Below are 23,569 nucleotides of genomic sequence, written 5' to 3' on the forward strand. Positions count from 1 at the left end.
ATTATGGTGCGGGCTGACTCCCGCGAACAGAACTGCGCACAATTCGTCGAGCATATGCTGACGTCGAACCAACCATGGCCTTTAAGCCCGTGCTCCGCACCACCAGTACCGGATCCCGTTTTCAGAGCGCACCCCTAGCCCAGCCAGAATGAGTCAAGTGAGCTTCCCGGGCGTGACTTCAATTAATTGAATTAAACATCAGGACACCAAACCCTGGAGGCTCGACTACGGAAAACAATTCCCAAACGACGCATTAAGACAAAATTAATTAATCACAAGCAGTGAAAAAGTGCATAGTAGAGACTCCGTGTGTGCGCGGCGCCCACGGAACAGAAAACAAACATCGTTACTAGCCACAGCAGCTACTGGCCTTGATTAATTGGCATGTGATAGTAGTCTAGCCAAACTAAGGGGAATTCAAACCCAAACAGTGCACATTGAGAAAATTTATAGGTAAATTTACAGTCGCCAACTTGGTTCCATTTTTTTAATTATTAAATCATTTAAAACAACTGTTAAGCCTTAGGCAACTATTTACCAGGTGCAAAGTTTTAATCAAGCACCTGGAACATGTTTTTTACTCATATTATAACAAATTAGTTTATTATAAGTTTTTGGCGCCGACTCACAAAGAAGGTGAAAGTTCCCTCCCTTGCGAAGCGGCCATCTTTCGGCAGTCTCCAATCACTCTGCGCCGGTAACAGACGTGTGTCTGTGGGCAGCATTCGAGTTAGTTTCACTGATTATTTTTATTCTGCACTATACCTTCATAACTAATAACTTTTATCAATTCACCGCTGCTCATGTCGACTCGGCGCGTATTTTGCTGAACCGGGCCTATCCCGACCGTCTTCATTGTGATACCGCGCTGCGTATCGAAACACGAAACTTACAGTACTGGCCGACTCCAGAAAGAGCATTTCATTTAAAGACGCTGTGCATATGCCTGCGGCTGCACTATCACGTAAGTGTTACTCCGAACTTACGAGCCCGCTCATCGAGCCCCCCCTTAATCCATTCACTTTCGGCGCTGGCCGTCTCCAGCGAGCATTGACCCACAACCCATGGGACTGCCGTGGTAATCATTTCAGTGTCGCGTAGTGTTGGTTTTTTTTGTTTTTTTTATTGTTTAGTAAGTGTAACTGTGTAACCGCTAGATGTTGCCAAGTGTTGGTGAGAGTTTTTGTAGCAGGACTGAACCGCGGATCGAACGTGTATAGAGTATTGTGTACCCACACAGACCCCCGGTGAAGCTCTTAAATTAAAAGTAATTCTCACCAACTTGTGTTACAATCATTTCCGTAGCCTTCCGTCCTCCACATGGCCGAGCGGTCTTCACAGCCAAGGGAAAACCATTCAGGTTAGATTTCAAGCCGTGTACCTGGTGGGGCTCGCGGGGGCAGAGTACCCGCGGCCCGACATCAACGGCCTAGCAGCCTGCTAGCCTGGTGCCCCTCCGGACAACAACAGCAACGCGACGCCTGTAGCGCCCGTCAGGTACCTCCCGGGCCTTTCCAGAGGTCGGGTGACGGCAAACCCTGCCGACAGCAATCTTAAAGACTTTGCCATTTAATATTATCTTCGTGGTCCCGCGACTCACACAGGTAAGCCCGGGCACGAATCTATCTACAGCTTAATACGTGAGAGGCTGTTAATCCACCCAAACTCTTAGTCGACCCACAAATCAATGTAGGGACCTTGTTTGCAAGTGCCGCAACGTAACATCCATGTAATATGAAATTAATTATCAGTTCGAGTGTATGTAGTGCCAACGTGTTTTTTTGTCCAGTCTAATTGCGTAACTTGAGCCTCCATCCACACCATGTGAGATGCGAGTTTTAAAAACCAGCACCTAAATACTGTTTCTTTATTTCGCAAAAGCCTCCGGAACAATTAGGAAACAGTCCTCTATACTGTTTAGGGCCAGTGCTTATTAAAAGTAGGGACTCCCTCCCACCATCAACAGCCGTCGATCCTAGTGGAACACGCAGTTGAAAAAACCCACGACCACCTCGGTTAATCCTCAAATTAACCTGGCGCCCGCCGGAGATTTTCTTTAGAGCCACTGAAAACCATTAGGACCACCCCGGGTCTCGATTCCAAGACCGCGGGTGATGGCATTTGGCGCCAGTTGCGTGTGGCGAAAACCAGACATTTTCAACAGTTTCCAACCATTTTCTACAAACAGACCACGGCATGGGCAAGAAGCGGCCATTTTGCGAGTAACAAGTGATTGGGGTCACAAAGGCAGGCGTGGCCAGAGTAGCTGTTCCTTCAGTCATTCGATTTCGAAGTAGAACACGTCCCTGGCACCGAGAAAAAGCAACCCAATCTACTGTCACGAGAACCTGACGCCCAGACCCAGATGACAGACGGCGAGGACTGCGAAGGGATACTGCCCCTTCGCCCGCAAGGCGAACGAACACAACCGGACTCAACATGCACGCGCATCACCGCCGACGTGCACAGCAACGAAGATCCACCGAGTACAGCGGCCGACGTCCACAATCGTGTCCTCAGAGCTCAGGAGATGTCACGGGACCCTGACCGACGCTGTCGGCAAGCAACAGCCAGAGACCACAAGGCATGGAGCATGCGAGACGGTACAGTGATGACCCGGACACCCCAAAGCCATCACGACTGGAGGATCTACGCACCACCTGAGGCTCGGGAAGCGACCTTAAGGTTCTTCCATGACCACGAACTCGCGGGCCACCCAAAGACGGATCAGACGCGATGAGCCGTAGGCCAGCACTACCACTGGCCCGGCATCACCCACGACGTTCGAGAATACGTTCGGGAGTGCAAGACCAGTCAAGTGAAGAAGGAGCGCAAACGAGATGGCGAAGAACAGCAGTGACCACGGGAGCCCACTACCACTATCCAGACCATAGCATTAGACGTAATCTGCCCGAACCCCCGCAAAACCCGCGGCAAACAATTTATACTGGTAATCACGGACCTATTCTCGAGGTGGACAGAGGCATACCCATGTAGAAACGTAAGAACAGCCACCATCACCGAGATTCTGTCTAGCAAGATCTTTCCACGCTGGGGCTACATACAGTCCATCCTCACGGACAACAGGAGCCAATTCCTGTGGCACCAGTGGAAAGCCTGGTGCAACGACCAACACATCGAACACCACACCACGCCCGCCTACCATTCGAGGGTGAACCTCACCGAACGGCGTAACCAGGAGCTGAAGGCCCTATTGCGCATCTGTCTCGGTGGGAATCACGCGCAATGGGACCTGCACGTGGCAGACGCACTGTTTTGTATCCGATGCCGGACGAACGCAGCGACCAGCATGATACCAGCTGAGATGGTGCAGGGGCACAACCTGTCACTACCAGGCGAGTGGGCCACTCACAGGGTACCACACCCCACGGAAAGCACAGAGGAGCACGATCAGCGCCGCACAACAGCCCAGGAGGACGCCCGGCGCCGCCAAAAGGCCTACGTCGAGGAGATAACCCCCGTGACCCTACACCCGCCGCCGACCATACAGGCTGGGGACCAAGTGTTCGCACAGCTACACCCGCTATCAGCAGCAACCCGCACCTACTATGCCAGTCTGGCACTGCGATTGGGAGGTTCCTACACTGTGCAGTGCCAAATGGGTAGGACAACTTATCTGGTATGCCTCGGAGGGCGGAAGGTGAAGAAGGTACACCGGGATGACCTTCGACTTGCCCGTCTGCCAGGAAAAGGGCTCCCGGATGAAGGGACACCGCTCATCCCCGACTCGGACACAGCGTGCGAGGAAGAGGGGGCAGACCCATACCAGACACCCTGCCAATGCCAACGCGGACAAGGTCGGCCACACCCACTGACTTTCCAAAAGCTAACAGTAACTGTGGTGGAGTCTGGTACCGACAATACCACAAGAACCTCAACAGTGAAAGAAGAGCCCCGAAAGGCAAGTTCAGAGGCACCCAGGGACCTTGTGGACGAAAACAAGAGCCACCACAACCTGCCAGCCAGCACCATCAACCAGAGCCACAGGGAGAATCCTGAGGAGGGGACCAGGCCTCGCCCCCGTCGTCTCTGATGCCAGCCGCAGCACTTAAGGGAATTCGCCCTTGGAAGCCACACCAACCCAACGGTGTCCTCACCGAAGACGGTCAGGGTCACTGACAATAACAGACATCTCACACAACTTGGACAGGCCCGAGGTGGAGGAGGGTTCAAGCCCAACCCCACTATCTCAGAACCGGAAGACGAGAATATGATGACACCCAAGTCCTCAACATGTGGCGCATGGGGGCACTTCGCCTCGCTCGCCGACGCCACCTTCCGTGTGCGCATCGATCTGCCCGGGGAGAAGTCACAGAAAAGATCATGGCGACGACCGAACCGATATCACCGATCCGAGGACCCATACATGTGGAGCTCACGGGAAGACAGAGGGGCGGAGACGCACAACCCACCCGGCATCCCAGAGCAAGAGAGGAGGCTGTAACAGTCCACATCACACAAATCAACAACAGGGGGAGAGGATCCATTTATTGAGAGCCCACTGGAAGGCAAGGGGGCAGAGACACACGACCCACCCGGGATCCAGGAACGGAAAAGGAGGCCCTACCGATTAATAACCTCAACATGGGACAAACCAAGAACAAGGGGCCAGGTCTACCAACCACGAGCACCACCTGAGTTGACCTGTTGTCGGAGATAGAAGGCACACACTCTGGCCTCCACAGTCACCATGACGCCGCCCCTCGGCCCGCCTACCACATCAGCAGCCAAGGAAACGCTCACTCTGGCCTCCACAGGCGCCACGACGCCGCCCCTCGGCCATACTGCCACAAAAGTAACGAGGCGACGCCTTCACGCATCGGCTGCTGGAGCTAGGGGTGCCAAACCGTGGCAGGGTATATTGCGGGCTAGGCCGTGCTTCTCCAGGGGTGGGCACAGGTGAGCCCGGGTACAAATATATCTACAGCTTATCAAGGGAGTGGCCGTTAATCCACCTAAACTCTTAGTCGACCCACAAATAAATGTAAGGACCTTGTTTGCAAGTGCCTCAATTTAACATCCATGTAATATGTAATTAATTATCAGTGCAAGTGTATGTAGTGCGAATGTGTATTTTTGTACAGTGTATTTGTGTAACTTGTGTCTCCATCCACACTGTGTGAGATGCGAGATTAAACAACCAGCACCTAAATACCGTTTCTTTATTTCGCAAACGCCTCCTGAACAATTAGGAAACAGTCCTCTATACTGTTTAGGGCCAGTGCTTATTAGAAGTAGGGACTCCCTCCCACCATCAACAGCCGTCGATCCTAGTAGAACACGTAGGGGCAAAAAACCACGACCACCTCGGTTAATCCTCAAAATAACATGGCGCCCACCAGAGATTTCCATTAGAGCCACTGGATACCACTAGGACCGCCCGAATCTCGATCCCGAGACCGCGGGTGACGGCATTGTGATTTTAACTTATTCATTTTCAATTTTTTCTCTAATGCAAAAACATAATAACAAGTTCAAAATTTCAATCCAGCAACATAATGCATTCTTTAATTTAACAATTGAGAAAAAAATCGAAATGTTTGAGATAGCTCAGACCGAATATAAAATAAACTTTGATAGCGTAACATGATTTTCCCATAGTACCTTCTATGATAGTAAAGCCCAGTCTCCCCACCACCATTATCAGTTCCCGTTGGCACAATGCATCCTTCCACCACGTTGCCGTCGCCCGGGGTCTCGGGCTCGAGTCCCGGTGCGGCTCAATGCGGGAATGGCTGTTGTCGATGTAGTGTTTCCGGGTGGGCGCCAGACTAGCTCTATTTCTAGCCGATAGGTGGGTCGTGGGGTCGGTTGCCCCTGCGTGGCCGACTAGGACCGTCGGCGGTGTTGCGTGGGATATGAGGGATTCCCTACTTGGTGGTGGTTGGGAGTTGTAAGGTTAATTGATTAGGCGCCGAATTAATGCGGCAAATGACGTGCATCGTTTATTCATGCGACTGTGGGCTTGGTAAAATACAGTGGATTACACACCACGTCGTACAGAGGGTGACGTCACACAATACATAAGTTACACAATTACACAAAGTTATTCTGAAAAGTTACGTAATGAAGGTGTGGCACAAGTTTACTAAAATGTTACGTGGTGGCGCGTTGCACAAGTTTACTCAAGAATGTTCCAGGTTCAAGGCGTCGCACAAAATTACTAAAATGTTACGTATTAGCGTGGCACTAGGCGGTTCTGGGCATGGTTACACAAAAGAGGGGTAAGGGCGATTGGAGGCGGCCAATCCCGTATATCTATGTCTCGAGGCGGTTTTCGCGTCCACTGTAGTGGAGCGCGGACCGCAGCTAAATTCGTCCAAGTTCCCTTACGGGGTGGTGTCAGCGCCGAGGCGACTGGCTTTAATTCAAGTTCTAAGGTTCGGGAGGCGGCCCGTGCCGTATACTGAAAACTACCCCGCAGACCAAGTGTGGTGCAGGGGGTTGTAAAATTTATGCGGCCGGATTAAGTCCTGGACCGAAAATTTGGACCGGGTACGCACGGAGAGATTAATAAAAAGAGGTTTCGAGGAAGTGACTATAATTACCAGAAGTGAGTTCAATGCAGACAATTGATGATGTCCCTCCGTGGGACGTGCGTCCGACCCGGTGTACGAGTCGCGCTGTACTGCCGTTGTGTCATGGCGTCCGGCCGAGGCTCGGTGTCCCTCGCGCCAGGGTTGACCTCATTACGTTATTTTCCATTTTAACATGTTAATAAGAGATTTTAAGGGTGCTAAATTCCTACATTAATTATTAAGGCTAAATTAACATTACTCATCCCTTCTACAATTTTGAGTTAGTATGTTTACGAATTATGTTTTTTAAACTATACGTCACACCAGAGACTGTTCGTATCTTGCCGGACTGCTCCGGTGGGGGGTAATAACGAAACACAAGGGTTAATAATTATGTCACATGAAATACTTAACTAATCTAGGCAGAAGGCCGCCAGGGGAACCCTCACACACGTATCGACACATTTTCACACGTGAGTGCCCAGGCACTCCTACATCACACTTTCATTAAGCGAACGTTTAGCTTATACATAATGTTGTTTATATTCTGTGTGTGTTTTATCAAAGTGATCGACTGTAATGTCGGTCGGTTTATTATGGGGCCGGGTTCTACCTTGTCTGCTAGTGGCTCGTCTGACTCGGGTGGGCCGTGGCTAGGGGCGCGTTCCGTTAGCGAGGTTGAATACTGGCGGTTGCAGGTCGGGCTTTAGGGTGGCCTTCGGTCGGACGATGTCAACGTCCACATAAGTAAAATGATGACATGTGAACTGACTTTATCATAGATTTACAACGGAACGAGCGAAATAACGAAAATGTTGGCATCCGATTTATGGCCATCTTCATCGCTAAATGTTTGTTTGTATGTGCTTTGACCAGAAGTGCCATCACATCCCCATTTGCATACTAATTCTAAATTAACAACTTCGTTTTCAGGAAGAATTTTAACTACCTCTGATTGTACCATTGAAAATCTTTCAATTGTATGATTTAACAATGCTTGAAGTGTAATTGTAGCTCCACTTTCAGTGACAGAAATTTCTGAATTTTCAGGGTAACACTTCTTTTTAGAATCCAATACATATTTATAAGGCGGGTACAATTTAAAATGTTTTTCTACGCTTAAAGAACGTCTTCCTTGATACTGAATTTTGGACAGTTTATTTTCTATAACTAATGATAATGCTTCGTTGCCTGACAGTGTATTCTCTGTAACACGTTGCATAGTTTTCTGGTACTTTCATGCATTTTGATGGACTGTCTCTGTGACATCCTTAATTAATTTTGAAGCATGTATATTTCCTTAAGCCCGGAGACCTATTTGTGTAGTGTAAGCCAGTGCTTTGACGCTATGTTCTTCTCGAACCTTTTCTGTTTTATTCCTTTTTGACATGTTACTCAAATCATCCCAACTTGACGGAGAACGCCCTATTGCTTTGTTCGCGGAAGCCTCCGAACCTTTATTTTCAAATGTGAAATATACAGGAATGTTGAGCCAAATATCGAATTTTTCCAAGAAATTTCTTTCAAATCTATTAACCTGTTTCCACTATTTTCTAAACTTCGATACCAATTTCGCAATGACATCTTTTAAATTTTGGGGCAACAACTATTGATGTCTAAACTTTTTCGATACCTCTGTTTCAACAATTTCATTCACCATGTTAATATTTTCATTTAATACAGTTTTCACAAATAGAAAAATTCCTTTCTCTTACAAGAAATGTATTTGGTATCGTTTGCAGATTCTGAAAATTATAAACTAAAGGTTATTAACAAAAATATTTTTTTACCAATTGCCATCATCCGTGGCCTTGAGCTCGATACTCGGGGTGAGCCTAGTAGTTGCTGGTGTCTCTGTTGAGGTGTTTGTTCTCCGGGAGGGCGCCAGGCTAGTCTTAAAGCATCTAGCCGTTGATGTGGGGGTCGTCGGCCCCAGCGTGCACTACTAAGCTCCTAGGCTATTGATTAGGGTATGGTGGCTGAACACAATACACACGCCCGTAATTACCTGACGGTTGATATTGAGCAGATGGGAAATGTAGGGAACGGCACGACCATCCTAGTTGATGACCCGTTGTCGACTGCCGTTGACCGCGGCCGGCCGAGGAGGGAGGGCAGTGTCAGCCTGCATTCCCTGCGATCGTACCCCGCAGCATGGTTGCACCCCTAGCATTGGCAGCAGGTCCAAGCTGGAGGCACTTGGCGTGGCAGCAGCTGGTAGGGCCTGCGCTCTGCTCACAGATCATCCTGCTGTGTGTACCCGGAGATTGCATCAGCATACCAGGCGCCCTGGATTGTTCCCAGGTGATAGTCTGTGAGGTATCCCAATGGCCGTCTGACCCATTGGGGCCGTCCAGTCAGGTTGTCATGTTGGCGGAGGTCAGTTTGGGTGGCCGATGTGGTCTCTTCACTTTATGGGGTGGTCTGCAATGGTTGTAGTCGGTACGGCTGTCTCTCCCTCTCGGAAATCCCAGACCACTCGAATTCTGGTTGGTTTGGTCCTCCTCTGGTTCCGTTGCGGGTGGTGTCAGTGCGTGGTCGCTGCTCCTATCAGGCGCGGAGTCTGCACCTGTGAACAGTCTTGTTCGTATTTGTCAATGTATTTGTCGCTGTGGGGTCATTGGCTCATCGAGGCCATTATTATCCAGGTGACACGGGTGCTGGGTTGGCCGGCAGGGCTGTTTGTCAGCCTCGTCGTTCGGCTCGCTCACATGAAGAGTGAAGTGGGCGTCCTCCAGAGATGCTAGGTGGACCCAGGCGCCCCGGGTCAGTGACACAGGTGCGTCGGGGTCAGTCTCATTCGGTTCAGTCACGACCGGTGATGTACTTGGTGCCTTGTCTGCATCGGATGTCGTTTCATCCGCCGAGACATCAGTGATAGTTACTCGTGGTAATTGTTTGTGTTTGGGCTGTCATTAACATGAGGCTTGCTCACCATTCTGGTCCTCGTCCCCCTCACCCTCAGGGGTGGTCGGATCTTCCAGCTCTCTCCTGGGTGCTGGGTGTTCTGGTGGAGTCAGTGTTATAGGCAATTCTGGGAGCCTGTCTCCCGGGAGTGTGGCAAGGCGCAGGTCATAATGATGAATTTTCTTCACCTGCCGTCCACCTAGGTGCACGAGGTATGTGGTCTGGCCCAGGCATCTCAGTACAGTGTAGGTGCCTCCTCAGCAGGGTGCCAATACTTGGCAGTAATTACGTGGTGTGCCCGACAGTTGATGGAAATGCACAAAAACTTGGTCTCCTGCTTGTACGGAGGGTGGCGTGTGGTTCGTTGTTGGTGTTATTTCCATGGTGTAGACTTTTTGCCGTTGGCATGCTTCATCGTGCTTGGCTGTGCAGCGGCAGTCACACTCTTCCGGTCTTCTGTCGGGTGTGGTACTCCATGGGTGGCCCATTCGCCGGGCAGGGGTAGATTGTGTTCCTGAATCATCTCGGCGGGTGTTCTACCAGTTGCCGCATTCACCCGACGGCGCGTGCAGAACAGGGCATCTGAAATGTACCTGTCCCACTGTGTATGGTCCGAGCTGAGGTGTATGCACATCTGCACCTTCAGCTCCTGGTTGTGGCGTTCGGTGGGGTTCACCTGCGGGTGGTATGCAGGTGCGGTGTGGTGCTGTATTTGGTGGTCGTCGCACCAGGTCCTCCACGGTCGGCTCAAGAACTGGCTGCCATTGTCGGAGAGGACCGACTGCGGGTAGCCCCAGCGTGGCAAGAACTAGTGTGCCAGGATCTTAGTGATGGTAGGGGCTCGCACATTTCGACAGGGATAGGCCTCCATCCACCGTGTGAACAGGTCAGTTACTACAAGCAAGAACGTGTTCCCCCTCGGTGTTCGTGGATATGGGCCCATCACATCCAGAGCTATTGTCTGGAAGGCTGTGGTGGGTTCTTGCGGCCGCTGCTGCTCTTCCCCATCTCGCCGTCGTGCCTTCCATGATTGACAGACTTGACATTCGCGCACGTACTCGCGTACATCGCTGGCGACTCCGGGCCAGTGGTAATATTGGCAAACAGCCAGCTTTGTCTGGTCAGTACAGGGATGGCTGGCTAGGTCGTGGTCATGGTAGAACCGTAGTACAGCTTCCCGGGATTCAGGTGGTAAGTACTTCTTCCAGTCCACTTGGTGTCCAGGTGTACAGCACCACACTGTCCCATCTCGTACACACCAGGTGTCATGTTCCCCCATCGTCGCCGGTTTTCATTCCAGGTGAGGGCTGTACTTATTCACGGCCCACACTCCAGCCAGGCACTCCTGCTCGTTACTGTGGTAACGACACTCTGCCGAGCCTTACTTCGCACTCGCATAGTCGATGACTTGTCCGTCTCCATTCTGGTCCAGATGGAACAGAACAGCTCCCACCCCTAGGGCACTAGCATCGGTTTACAGGTACGGGCGGCGCTCTGGGCAGTAGCGTAGCCAGGATTTGTGTATGGGGGGGGGAAGGGGTTAAGAAGCATGTTCCCCCCCTATTAAAGCGGGGGGTCGGGTGGTTTTCCCCCAGAAAAATTAGGATTTTAAGGTGTAAAATAGTGCTATTTTAGCAGTTTTTGGTACTTAACTTTAAATATTGTAATGGTAAAAATATTATTAATTTTTGAATAAAAAAATTGTTTTGAGTGATGAAGTAAGAAATTAATTAAAGGTATTTTAATCAATCCAAGTGGCTTGTCCATGTCCACTCAAAATCATAAATTATGCTCGAAGCTCGACAATACAAAAAAAAGGATAAAAAATGGTTGGGTTTCGGCAGAACTGGCCTATTCCTGGAAACAATTAGCTTTAGCTTGAAGAGTTACCCAGTCACAACCTGCTTATAATTACCACACTGGTTAAATACAATAGGTGTAATATATTTGAAAACTTGGGACCCGTCACGGCGTCACAACCTTATAGCTTCTGCTCGTGACAGTGGTAGGGGAAGGGAAGGAGAATCGGTAGGGCTCGCTTACTCTTCCCCTCCAGTGCAGTGGCCGGTGATAGCAGTAAGACACCCAGGCTTTTAGCTAACCTGCTTTCAGAAAAGAAAAATAATTGTGTCTAAGGGGGGGGGGGGGGGTTAGGACCCCTAACCTCCCTGGTTACACCCCTGGCTCTGCGTCCACCCATGCCAATGTGTGGCAGCTCTTGAATGCGGCCTTGATGTGGTCAAAGGCATTTTGTGCGATCGCACCTGTAGTGCAACTGTGGTGATAAAAGTTCTGTGAGTGGAACAATGATATTTGAAAGTTCAGTATATAGCCCCTTAACCAGTTAACGAGTCCCACGAAACGTTTTAGCTGTTTGCGGGTCCTCGGCACCTCCGCCTCCGCTATTTTCCGCAGGTGGACTGGTTGTGGGCTTTTGCCTGCTGCATCCACCAAGTGCCCTAAGAACTCGACTTCGATTGCCCCGACATGACACTTGGATGGGGCTGCTGTTAGCTGATGTGTCGCGAGCCGCTCTAGGACGAGGACAAGGTGGCGGATGTGGTCCTCCCTTATCTCGGAAAACACGATGACATCATCGAGATAGGCTATGGCAATCTGTCCCACATACCCCTCTAGCATCCGCATCATCATCTCCTGGAAAGTGGCTGGCGCGCACTTTAAGCCGAATGGCATGGCCCTGAATTGGAAGCGCCGGCCATCTGGTTTTGTGAAAGCAGTTTTACCTCGGTCCCCGGGCCAATATCCAGCCTTGAGGTCAAGCGTGCTGAACACTTTGCTCGTCCTAAGCCTGCGATGGCGGCCTCGACACTGATCTGGGGCGGAGGTGAGCTGGTGGTGATGGCGTTCAGGGGCCGGAAGTCCACACAAAAATGCAGCGAGCTGTCCTTCTTCGGGGCCAACACCACACATGAATTATAATGGCTATTGGAGGGCTCGATGATGCCATCCAGTAACATTAAGGATACCTGCTCTCTGATGGTGCGCTGCTCTCTGAAGCCATAACCCCTGGGTGGTTCATGAATAGGTTCATCATGTATGGTTGGGATCTGATGCTCCGCCATTGTGGTGCATTAAAGGGGGTCGGCGAGTGCAAACACATCCTGCCTCTCTTGCAGCACCTTTTCCACAGCTGCCTGATCATGCGGGGTACATCGTGACGCAGTTGCACTAGTGTTAGCGGTTCGTCAGATGGTTCGGGTGCGAGGCCTGTGGCATACACCTTGTATCGCTCCCGGGTTCCCACATGAACTCGTGCAGTCTTCAGCTCCACCACAGCATCATGCTCTGCTAGCCAGGGCTGTCCTAATACGAGGTCCTCATGCAGGTCCTCCACAGCAAGGGCAAGAACTGTGGTCGACATTTCCCGAAGGCTAATTGGAGTTCGGCTTGGCCCACTGTCATCCCTGGTTGTGAAGTGGTCGAGAGGCGCAGCTCGGCGCGGTGGGATTGGAGTGCTCCTGGGGGTACAAGTCTTGGGGCGACAAACACGTGGCTCGCATATGTGTCGACCAGTGCCTCTGTCGGCTGGCCATTAACCTCCACCGGGATGCGCAGCAGATCGTCACGTGGCCGGAACAGTTGGCGCAGCATCGGTGTGGTACCTGGCCTCATCCTGATGGGTGGTGGTGCAGGTGGCATCGAGGGCATTGGTACTGTGGCTGGTAATGCTGTTGGTAAGGATGGTGCCAGTGGCACTGGTGGCGGTGTCAAGAAGGCTGTGGCAGGTGATGCCGAGAAGGCTGTGGCTGGTGGTGTCGAGAAGGCTGTGGCAGGTGGTGCCGAGAAGAGAGTTGCGGAAGGTGGTGCAGAGAAGGGAGTTGCATCAGGTGATGCTGAGAAGGCTGTGGCAGGTGGTGTGAGAAGGCTGTGGCAGGTGGTGCAGAGAAGGGAGTTGCAGCAGGTGATGCCGAGAAGGCTGTGGCAGGTGGTGCCGAGAAGGCTGTGGCAGGTGGTGCCGAGAATGCTGTGGCAGGTGGTGCCAAGAAGGGAGTTGTGAAAGGTTGTGTCGAGAAGGTTGTGGCAGATGGTGCCATTCTCGCGGGGGGTGGGCCCCTCAGTCCCGCACCCCCGGTGGTCGATTTCCCGACTGCGGCACTGTCTGCGGCTGGCGTGGTGGTGGGGGAAGTGGGCATTCACTGTGCCAGTGATATGCCCCAATGGCGAAACCCCATTGGCACTGAGGTGGCCGCTCATGGTTGCGTGGCGACTGGTTGTCCCGGTGGCCTGGCTGTGTGGTGCTCTGGTGTGATGCCAGTGCATCCTCGATGGCCCGCTGCCACCTGGGTGATGGTTGAGGCTCACTCGACCTGGCTTGTTGGTTGGTCACTGGTCAGCCCGGTAACGCTAGGCTGTGGTTCCCCCGGTCTGTTGTTGATGAGTTTCGGGGCCTCACCATCTGGAGGTTTTTTTCAGTGGCCACTGCCTGTTGCACATAGTCTTCTACTGAGGTGTGTCGGTAGCTGCGGAGGAAGGGCTGAAGCTCATCATGCAACAGGGTGGTGATGGTCGGCAGCACTGCCGTTGGTTCTGCATTCGGAATGAAACAGCTGCAGCTTGTGGGCGACAAACTGCTCCACTGGTTCCCCGTCTTGCTTCTGTCTCCCGTAGAATTGGGAGGTACACTGTACCACCGCCTCTCTGGTGTCAAAATGCTGCGTGAACTTGCTCGTGAACTCCGGCCACAGCATTCCGAACTGGCCCCAGAGGCTCCACCAGTGACGTGCCACTCCCCGCAGCTGCTCACTCGCACGTTTAGCCCATTCGCCAGGTAGTACTCCCGCCCTCGCTAAGCTCACCTCGCATTGCTGTAGAAACTCGCCCGGGTTCTCCTGTGGCAGTCCACTGAACTCCGGTAGTGTTGTTCTACCCGTGTTCGTCACCATTCGCGGTGCCCCCCATATGGCGCTCAGGTCGGTCAGCGATGTGTGTTCCCGTGCCTGCCTTTGCTTCTGCTCGCGCTGTGTGCAGTTTGCACATGCTGTTGTTTTTATCTTATCTGATGGGTTTCCTGTGGTGGTGTGCGTGATTGGTGCTGTGGTCACTAGGGCAGGCGGTGCAGTTGGTGGTAGCCCTGCTTCGTTCTCCCCTTGCCACACAGTATTCCATTGCATATTCCATGTGGGCTTTACTGTTTCCCGCTTGATCGAGAATTTTAAGGTGTCGGGTGCGCATCGGCATGTGTTGTGCCACGGTAGTGTCCCTGTTAATAGGTCCATGCCCTTAGGTAGGTAGCAGTTTGCACAGACTGTGGTTGAAATGTGTGGTAACATTTTACCGGTGAGCAATTGTGCTGTTGACAACACTGGTAGGTGTGAGTTGATGTGGTGTAGCTAATATAATTTATAAGGATTAGATCGCGTAACAATTTTTACCACTATAAAAGAAATTCACACAATGTTCGGTGATGTTTGATGTGGAAGGGGTGAGGACTCGTGCGCGCGCACAGGAGGGAGGGGTGGCACGGTAGGCCACTGCCCGGATGACCGCACAAAGAGTAGAGTGATAGCTCCGGCTGGTGGGAGAAGCAGGTTGGGCGGTAAAGAAGTTCTCGGTGTGGGAAGTGGTGTGCGTGGGGAGGGGTGTGGGTTGTTGCCCGGACAGTCGCACAAAGAGAAGAGTGTTAGCTCCGGCGGGTGGAAGGGGAGGTTGGTCTCGCTCTGTTGGAATGTCCAGAAGTGAAAGGGAGGGTATCCTTTGTTCGCTGTCTTGGTCGCGCCTGCCTGTCTAACCCCAATTCCTTCACGCGCACAAGAAGGCCGTTTCACGCGCACTGGTTTCCTTTGTGTTGGCGGATCATGGAAAAACACTGAAATTATTAATTTTTGTCACATGCATGGGCGCAAATTGCCATCACCTGGGGCCTTGAGCTCGATACCCGGGGTGAGCCTAGTAGTTGCTGGTGTCTTTGTTTAGGTGTTTGTTCTCCAGGAGGGCGCCAGGCTAGTCTTAAAGCGTCTAGCCGTTGATGTGGTGGGTCGTCGGCCCCAGCGTGCACTACTAAGCTCCTAGGCTATTGATTAGGGTATGGTGGCTGAACACAATACACACGCCCGTAATTACCTGACGGTTGATATTGAACAGATGGGAAATGCGGGGAACGGCACGTCCGTTATAGTTGATGACCCATTGTCGACTGCCGTTGACTGCGGCCGGCCGAGGAGGGGGGGGGGGGGCAGTGTCAGCCTGCATAGGCTAGGCTAGGGGTGCGGTCTCGCAGCAGGGTCCGGTACTGGCGAGGTGGAGACCGGAGTTCACCATCACAGGCGGTACGTCACAATTTATTATAAATAATATTTGATAAAAAAAAACTCAAAACTGAATGTGAAAAATGTGGGTTTGACAGTGCATCCATGTCATCGAATAAAAATCATAACAGAAGCCAAAGCTGCAGCTAGTTGCAGCTAATTTTTTGACATGTTTTAAAAATATTAATGATCTACAAATGCCATTTGGTTTCAGAGTGGGATCTTGTGGGACTTTTAACTTGTGGCTTTTATTAAAAACTTCTTCAAAAGTGATATAGAAATCATGTCATCATTTATTATTAATTTGTTATTAAAATAATTAATAATATAAATTAAGGGCAACACATCTGAAATGTACTTACGTTCTGGAGAATAATCCATTTTGCAGAATCCTAATCGGTTCACTTTTCACTTTTCTATACATGTTTCACCTTTAGGAATGTTTGGGTGCGTCACACGCTAACAAAGCGACATGCTCGACGCTTCGAAACAAACTAAATTCTTGAGTCAGGTAGGGACCCTTACCCATCCCTAACGGTGTTAATACGTGCTAGAGGTACCACTACTACTATTGCAACAATCAAATGTTCCTAGAAAGAACTTTTTTTTTCGACTATTGGCCAGCTTTTCGGGATTTGGGACCAGTTTGCGTCGGCACATTAAACGTTTGTCAACTTAATTCATCATAGTTTATCACAGCATCGTATTAATACAAAACACTGTCGGACCACAGCTCACATTTAACATGTATATTTCAATTAATTCTTTTCCCACCTATGCAGTGTGGTGTTTGTCTGTTTCATTAAGGAACTTGTATCACCTGGCTCTGTATAGAATCTGGAATCATTTAAGCCGATTTGTGACCACTATAATCTTTTTATAATTACATTGTGTTAAAAACTCTGTACTAGCCATTAGTGATTTTCTTTCCACGTCGGGAAAGTAACAGTGTGTGTAGTGTCCCAATATTGACACTGTCGTGCTATAATGGCAATCTAACAAATGTTTTTGTTACAACTTCAAGTGTAATTTTAGGTCAAAACTTAATGTATTCCCAACCCTGCCCTGAAATAGTGTTTCTGTGTTATTCAGCATGTTATCCCAGGTGGCCAACACCACATGGCTTGACCCCACTCTTACACTTTTCACAACTTCTTCTCTGCTCTACCGACTAGAGTCTGTGCCAGGCTCCAATCATTAACAGACTGGTGCCCAATATATTCTCCCACCCATTTTCACACTCCCTATAACCTTTCCTTCATCTGCTAGATGACACAACTTTCTCTCATGGTTCCTCCTTTCTCTATAGAATCCTTTATGCAACCTTCTCTGAAGTTCTCTCCCTCTTCTATTCCTCTCCATATAATTTAATGACCTTACCTACCTTTCCATGTAGCTTCTCTCCTGAAGCCCAGCTTCCTAACCATTACTAATGGATTGTAAGAAACTGCCATTCTTCCCTCACCCCTCTACATCACACCCATTTTGATGCCTTTAGGGACTTTTTTCTTTCAGTTCCTTAATCTATATTTCCAAGGAAAGGTCATAGTTCATGGCAACATCAGACATATAATATGCCTTTCTTTTAACTGCTCTATTGTGTACTTTAGCACCCCTCTAGTATACACAATGCCCTACACATTTCTTCACTACCTTTCGCATCTGGTTTCCCCATCTATGGTCTGCCCTCAGTGACATCCCCAGATACTTATATTACTGTACTTCCCCACCCATACATGATAGATGGGCTAAGAGTTTTTTTTCCTGTGTATCTTACAATCTTGGTCTTCATTTTGTTTACCATCCTTCATTGGTGCAACATGTTCAAGTCCTCTTCAGGTGTTGTTATTCTCCAACACTTTGTACAGCACACTTCATCCCCATCTCTATGTTATTCTTTATCATAACCAATAACAGATGGTCACGACACTTCCCTGTATTACCCTGGACATAATCCTGCCCTCCTCTGATGTTTTCTTACCAACTCCAACACTTTGCTTGCTTCTCTTAAAATTCATCCCCACACATTCAAACACATTTTATCTTCCAACACACTATCCTCCTTTATCATCATTTATCAACCCATCTGCACATAAATAACAAGCCTCAACCTCCACCAAATCACACACAAGAAAACTCTGTGAAACCCATGCTTTCAATCATCCAGCAACCTCTCTCACAACTATTCACAATCTTCTATATTATCTTTCCCAAACAAGATGAGAGATTTACTGCCTGTAACTTATGGGGCTAGCCTTATTCCCTACTCCTTTCTAAATGGGCACTAAGTGAAGTTCACTTTATTGTGCTGCACAGAGATGAATTTTGTATTCCTATTCTAACTTTGAAATTAATTTGTTTATGGACAGCTTGACCTTGTTTGAACTACCGCCTCCCCTATTCAGAATTTAAAAAACCCTCTGTTTAGAGGCAATAATAACTGTGAAACAAGAATTATAAACATAATATGAACTCCAATCTGTGAGTTAAAAATGTTTTGATTGCTTTTATGTTTTCTGCTCATTACATGCAGATAGACCTCAGACATTGCACTGAGAATACTTAGTCTGTTAAACCCACATGTAAAACCCTTGAGTCACAACTAACTGCGAAGCCTACAAATTAATGCCTTTGCCTAAGCAGTTTTAATTATTACATGTTGTTCTGTAACATGTTTCAGTTGTATAGCTAAGAATAAATGTATTAGCACAGTACTATAAATTAAAATTTGCTAAACAATGTTATATAAAAATTTTAAAACCTCATTTTCCCCCAGAAGCTAATCGTAAAGTTACCCACACCCTAGTCTGATTTGAGGATACTAATTTTATTTAAAAAAAAAAAAAATTTAGCACAATGTTGCAGTAAAAATGGTTACACTGTGCTGGAAATTAGGTATTTCGGCACGTTTTTTAAATTTTTATTATAATTTTAAATTATTTTTGGAAATCTTGTTTTTCATATTTTTTGGTTACACAAGGGTGATTTACACTTTGTTAGGCTGGTGTACTCTACTTAGTTAAACTTTGCGCCAGTAGCCCGAGGACCCTTTTCTCAGGGGCCAATCTGATCTTTTGCAAGTCTAATGAAGACGTTAGCAGCCCGGATGACATTTCTCCCGCTTGCAGTCACGCCCGCAGGCCTGTAACATAATTTCCCTGCATGACTAAATTTGTCATAACAGCGCTGGACGAGTTTCTACCACTTCTCAGAGACGAGCTTACAACAGCTCTTACCGTCACGCATACGTCTTAGGTTCACTCATAGAAAGTCACATTAGGACGCTCTTTCCCAGCCTCGTTGCGTTTTTCGTCCATCCTCAACTCCCAGTCCGCTCCCTTCGGTTCTCAGAATTTAACCCAGGATCATTGCCCTGACATGAACTCGGCAGGCAATGGCCGACTTCAAGGACAATTTGCCACAGAAAACATATGTGCAAATATGTACCACACACGACATCTGGCGACAGAAATAGTAACTTATTCTCTTGTCGGCAGCGAGTGGAGCTAACGCCCGCGACACCTGGTGACGACATTGCCAACCTTCCTCTTTCTTTCCCCTGTAGGCCGCCAGAGAGCAGCACCGACTGTGCCATTAGGCCCAGGCTGGAGCAGACGCCTCGGGGTAGTCGATCCCTATTTGTTTTAGACACCCCTCAATAGGTAGCACTAAAATCGGCCAGTGCTACCACCTTCGAGATATCGAAGTCAGAGTTTTTTGTGATTCCCACTCGGAGAACTTCGGAACCTTTCGGTCCGGACGCCCTGGTCCCCTCCCCCCCCCCCCCCTTTTTGATTGAGCATACCTTTTAATTACGAGACGTGGCCCTTCCGCGGATACTTTGCGTCGCGATTCCAGACGGACTGTTTTATATTATCTGCGGATCGGCGAGACGTACTACAAGACTTCTGTCCGGCCGTAACCGACAATGTAGTCGATTAGACAAGGGATGCTATCCCTATTAATTCTTTAAGTAGTTTAGTCCGTCTGTACAGTACTCAGCATAGCAGTTATTTTTTTAAAGTAATTTTTTTTGAAATGATGGAAACGTCCGCGCCTCCCGCGTTTCCGCGATCTTCAGATCCGGACTTGCTACGCTTCAGAACCTAGGAGCCAACTTCCCTGTCTGGTGAGTTACTATCAGCTTTATTCCCCGACCTCCCCTTATATTTTGCGGGCATTTTCTGCCCAGTTTGCTCACTGTCTGTGTATCAGTTCTGATCATGTTTGATTCGGACTGTTCACAGACAGGGTCCAAGAGCCGGATGCAGACTTAGCATTTTCACACGCTTCCTCTTCAACAAACAGGCGCCCTGGCACCATGTTGTTTGCTGAACTCCTGGCAGCGAGCAACCGAATTTCGGTCCTACAGTATTTTTAAACCTTTTGGAACCACCTTTAAATTACTACGTTCGAAGAAATAAGAATTAAATATCTCTTTCGTTCTAACCAATCAGTATTGGGATTGTTATACTGCTTTGTATTTCTTTTTCTTTAATTTAATTGAGTTTGTTTATTTATGTTTGATGAAACATTTTATAATCTATTTTAGGGCCGGCCCATATATTTTTTAAACATATTTTAGAGCTCTTTAATTATGGAATTGAGATTGTATTTTAACACATTTTAATATATGTTATAAGTTTACTTAAATAAATATGGAGTAATTATATTCAGACGGAATCACACCTTGTTTTTGTTCATTCATCATATCCTTGTGAAACTAAAAGATCCACCGTTACAGAAGTGTTAATGGTATTATTTATGTATTTAATCTGATTTGCCTACACTGCCTCAATGTAACAAAAATGGTAATCAGAGTGCAGTGCTGTAACAACACACACAGTTAATGCTTGTTATTCAAAAAATTTAACTTCACCATGAAGGGAGGGTTGGTCGAGGACACACTCCGAGTTCGCGAGGTGAGCGGTCGTGTGCGACGCGACGGGTCTCGTGTTGTTTTGCTTGTACTGTGAGTGCAACAGCGGGTTAAGTGTCGCGCGGCCCTATACGTAGTGTACCCACTAGGAACACGATAGTTTTATAAACTTAGCCATGGAATCGCGCAAATCCACTCCGCGTGTGAACACACTTCGAATGAAGTGTACCTCCAAACCACCTGCTCTGGACCTACTTCGCTGGTTGGACCAGACACTCGACCTGCACAACGACGAGCTCATAGCAGTCCAGGTGGACGGGCGACAACGCTGTATTTTCGTCAAGTTAATGTCTATGCTGCTTTGTGAAAGGATCCTCAGAGCGACCGGCGGGACATCACAGATCTACACAGTGAACGGTGAGTCTATAAGTGTGGGAATTGAATTGGCTCTGGACAACGTGACGACTGTCCGCGTGGTAAACATCCCAGTCGAAGTGCCGAATGAACAAATAGTGAGCACTCTGACGCCATACGGGAAAATTCACGCATTGACTAATGAACTGTGGGGGGTTTATAGGAAATTCAAAGTTAAGACTGGGGTCCGTATTGTTAAAATGGAACTCGATAAACACATCCCTTCACAGATAACGATGGACGGGCACCACGGCTTTGTGGACTATGACGGACAATTGCAGACTTGTAGCCTCTGTGCGCAGGCGGGACACCACTGCGCGGTCTGCCCCACTTTGCTGCGTGAGCGGGCGGCAGCGCCGCGCACATGGGCGCAGACCTGCAAGGCGGCGCATGGAGCAGTAACTCGACAGAAACATGCGTACCAAGCGACAGACCTGCCACGTCAGGTGTTTCTCCCCGGAGACCAGTACAGACCTCGTCATTGGACGACAAGATGGACACGTCCCATGAGGCAGTTACATTCACTGTTATGGTTCCCGCGAATGCTAAGCAACCTATTGCACCGATGCTACAAGATTTGACTACTCCTCCTCCTCCTCACACAGTAAAACCTACGGATGTAGACGAAGACATGTCTGAGTGTGTCCATGGGATGCAAACCAGAGCTACTGCAAGGAAAAAGACAGTGGGTCGAGACAGGCCTCCGAGCGAACGCAAAGAAAAAAAGGCTTGTCATGAGAGTCGCAGCCCCACGGGTCAGGCAACACTTACACCAGACAGTACCCGTTCGCAACAGGAGCACTCACTTCGCGTCGCGCAACTAGCGATAGCACAATGCAAAGATGGCAATGACAGTGCGAGGGGCATAGGTGGGGGTGGTGAATTGGCGAACAGTAGCTGCGTACATGACCAAGGTCCTGACGATTGCGATGGTAAACATCTGTGCCATTGAAGCACCGTTCAAATATCATGCACGTTTTAGCATTGTACACGCCCAAGCCATAGATGTACTATTCCTACAAGAGTGTGTCGTGGCCCAGTTGCCATATTTCGATCAATTCAATGTATACCCTAATATTGGAACTAATGGAGGCACTATAATTGGCACGAATAAGCATTTAGAACTTACAAACATCAGGGAACACACGTCTGGCAGGATACTCTCGGGCACCCTTGTAGCGCTGAACTCTTCCAGTGCTTCTGGACGGAGATTTCTTAGACAATGCATTAATATCTATGCTCTGTGAGGTATGCAATGCAGATCGGAGCTGCAAGAATTTTTTCGAATGGAAATTATTCCCTTTATTAGGAATGATGGCACAAGTATTATACTGGGCAGCGATTTTAACTGTGTAATTAAACCAATTGATCATATCGGCGGCCATTACCCAACCAACACAGCACTTCATGAGCTCGTTACTGCGATAGAGGTAGAAGATGTGGTGGATGTCCTCAACATACCAACACCGCACTACACGTTTCATTCACATAATTCGAGTTCACGTCTGGACAGGATTTATCTTTCCAGATCACTGCTGCAAAATGCAAGGACCTATGATGTAGTACCGGTGGCGGTTATTGATCTGGTCGGCACAGTGGCGGCCCCGGAAGTCTCACCAACCCCGGGAAGGAATTATTGGAGACTTCAGACACGTTTGTTGGGGCAACTGGAAGTGGATGAGGATTTCCGACAGCATTAGACACAGTGTTTACGACGCAAGCAGCGCTACCCGGACATGGTAGAGTGGTGGGAAGGCTGGGTTAAGACCAGTATTACCAGACTTTATAAACATCATAGCACAAGATGCCGGAGGGAACAGGACTCAATCCTCTACTTGTACGAAAGTGCGCTGTGTGAATTGAGTGCCCAATCCGTTTTGGTCACGAATGTGAGAGAGATGTCGCCAACTGAAGGGGAAAATAATGGCCATTCACCGAACTAACATGGAAAGCAGACTCGGATTCAGTAACACACAGAGTGCGCTCCAACACGAACGGCTAAGCATACATTCCTTCATGCTCGAGAGGAAGATGCGAATGAAGAGACACATTAGCTCGATAACGAAGGAAGATGGAACGGAAATAATGGATCCGAATGAAATACTGAAGGCGTTTACCAGTGAATACGAGGAGCTATATGATGAACATGCCATCGACTATGATGCAGGGACAGCGTTTCTGGACTCATATGACAGCAGCCTTGGGGACGAAGCACAAGATGACTGGGGGCAGAAATAACGGAGGACGGAATCACGCAAATAATTCGACGGGCTCCAAAAGCAAAGTCTCCTGGCATAGATGACATTCCATACGAATTTTACCAACATTTTTGGGCGACAATCAGATGAGACTTCTGTGAAATGGTTCGAACTGTTCTACAACGGGGACGCCTTGGACGCACACAAGCGGAAGGCATTATCGTTCTTCTTCCCAAGAGAACACGCCCACGTGAGATATCTCACTACAGGCCAGTCACCCTTCTATGCGCGGACTACAAACTCATTGCGCGGGTATATGCTCATCGCATTAATGACGTGCTCTCACAAGTCATTGGTTCGGATCAA

The sequence above is a fragment of the Bacillus rossius genome, chromosome 1 (assembly GCF_032445375.1).
Source record: "Bacillus rossius redtenbacheri isolate Brsri chromosome 1, Brsri_v3, whole genome shotgun sequence".
NCBI lineage: Eukaryota > Metazoa > Arthropoda > Insecta > Phasmatodea > Bacillidae > Bacillus > Bacillus rossius.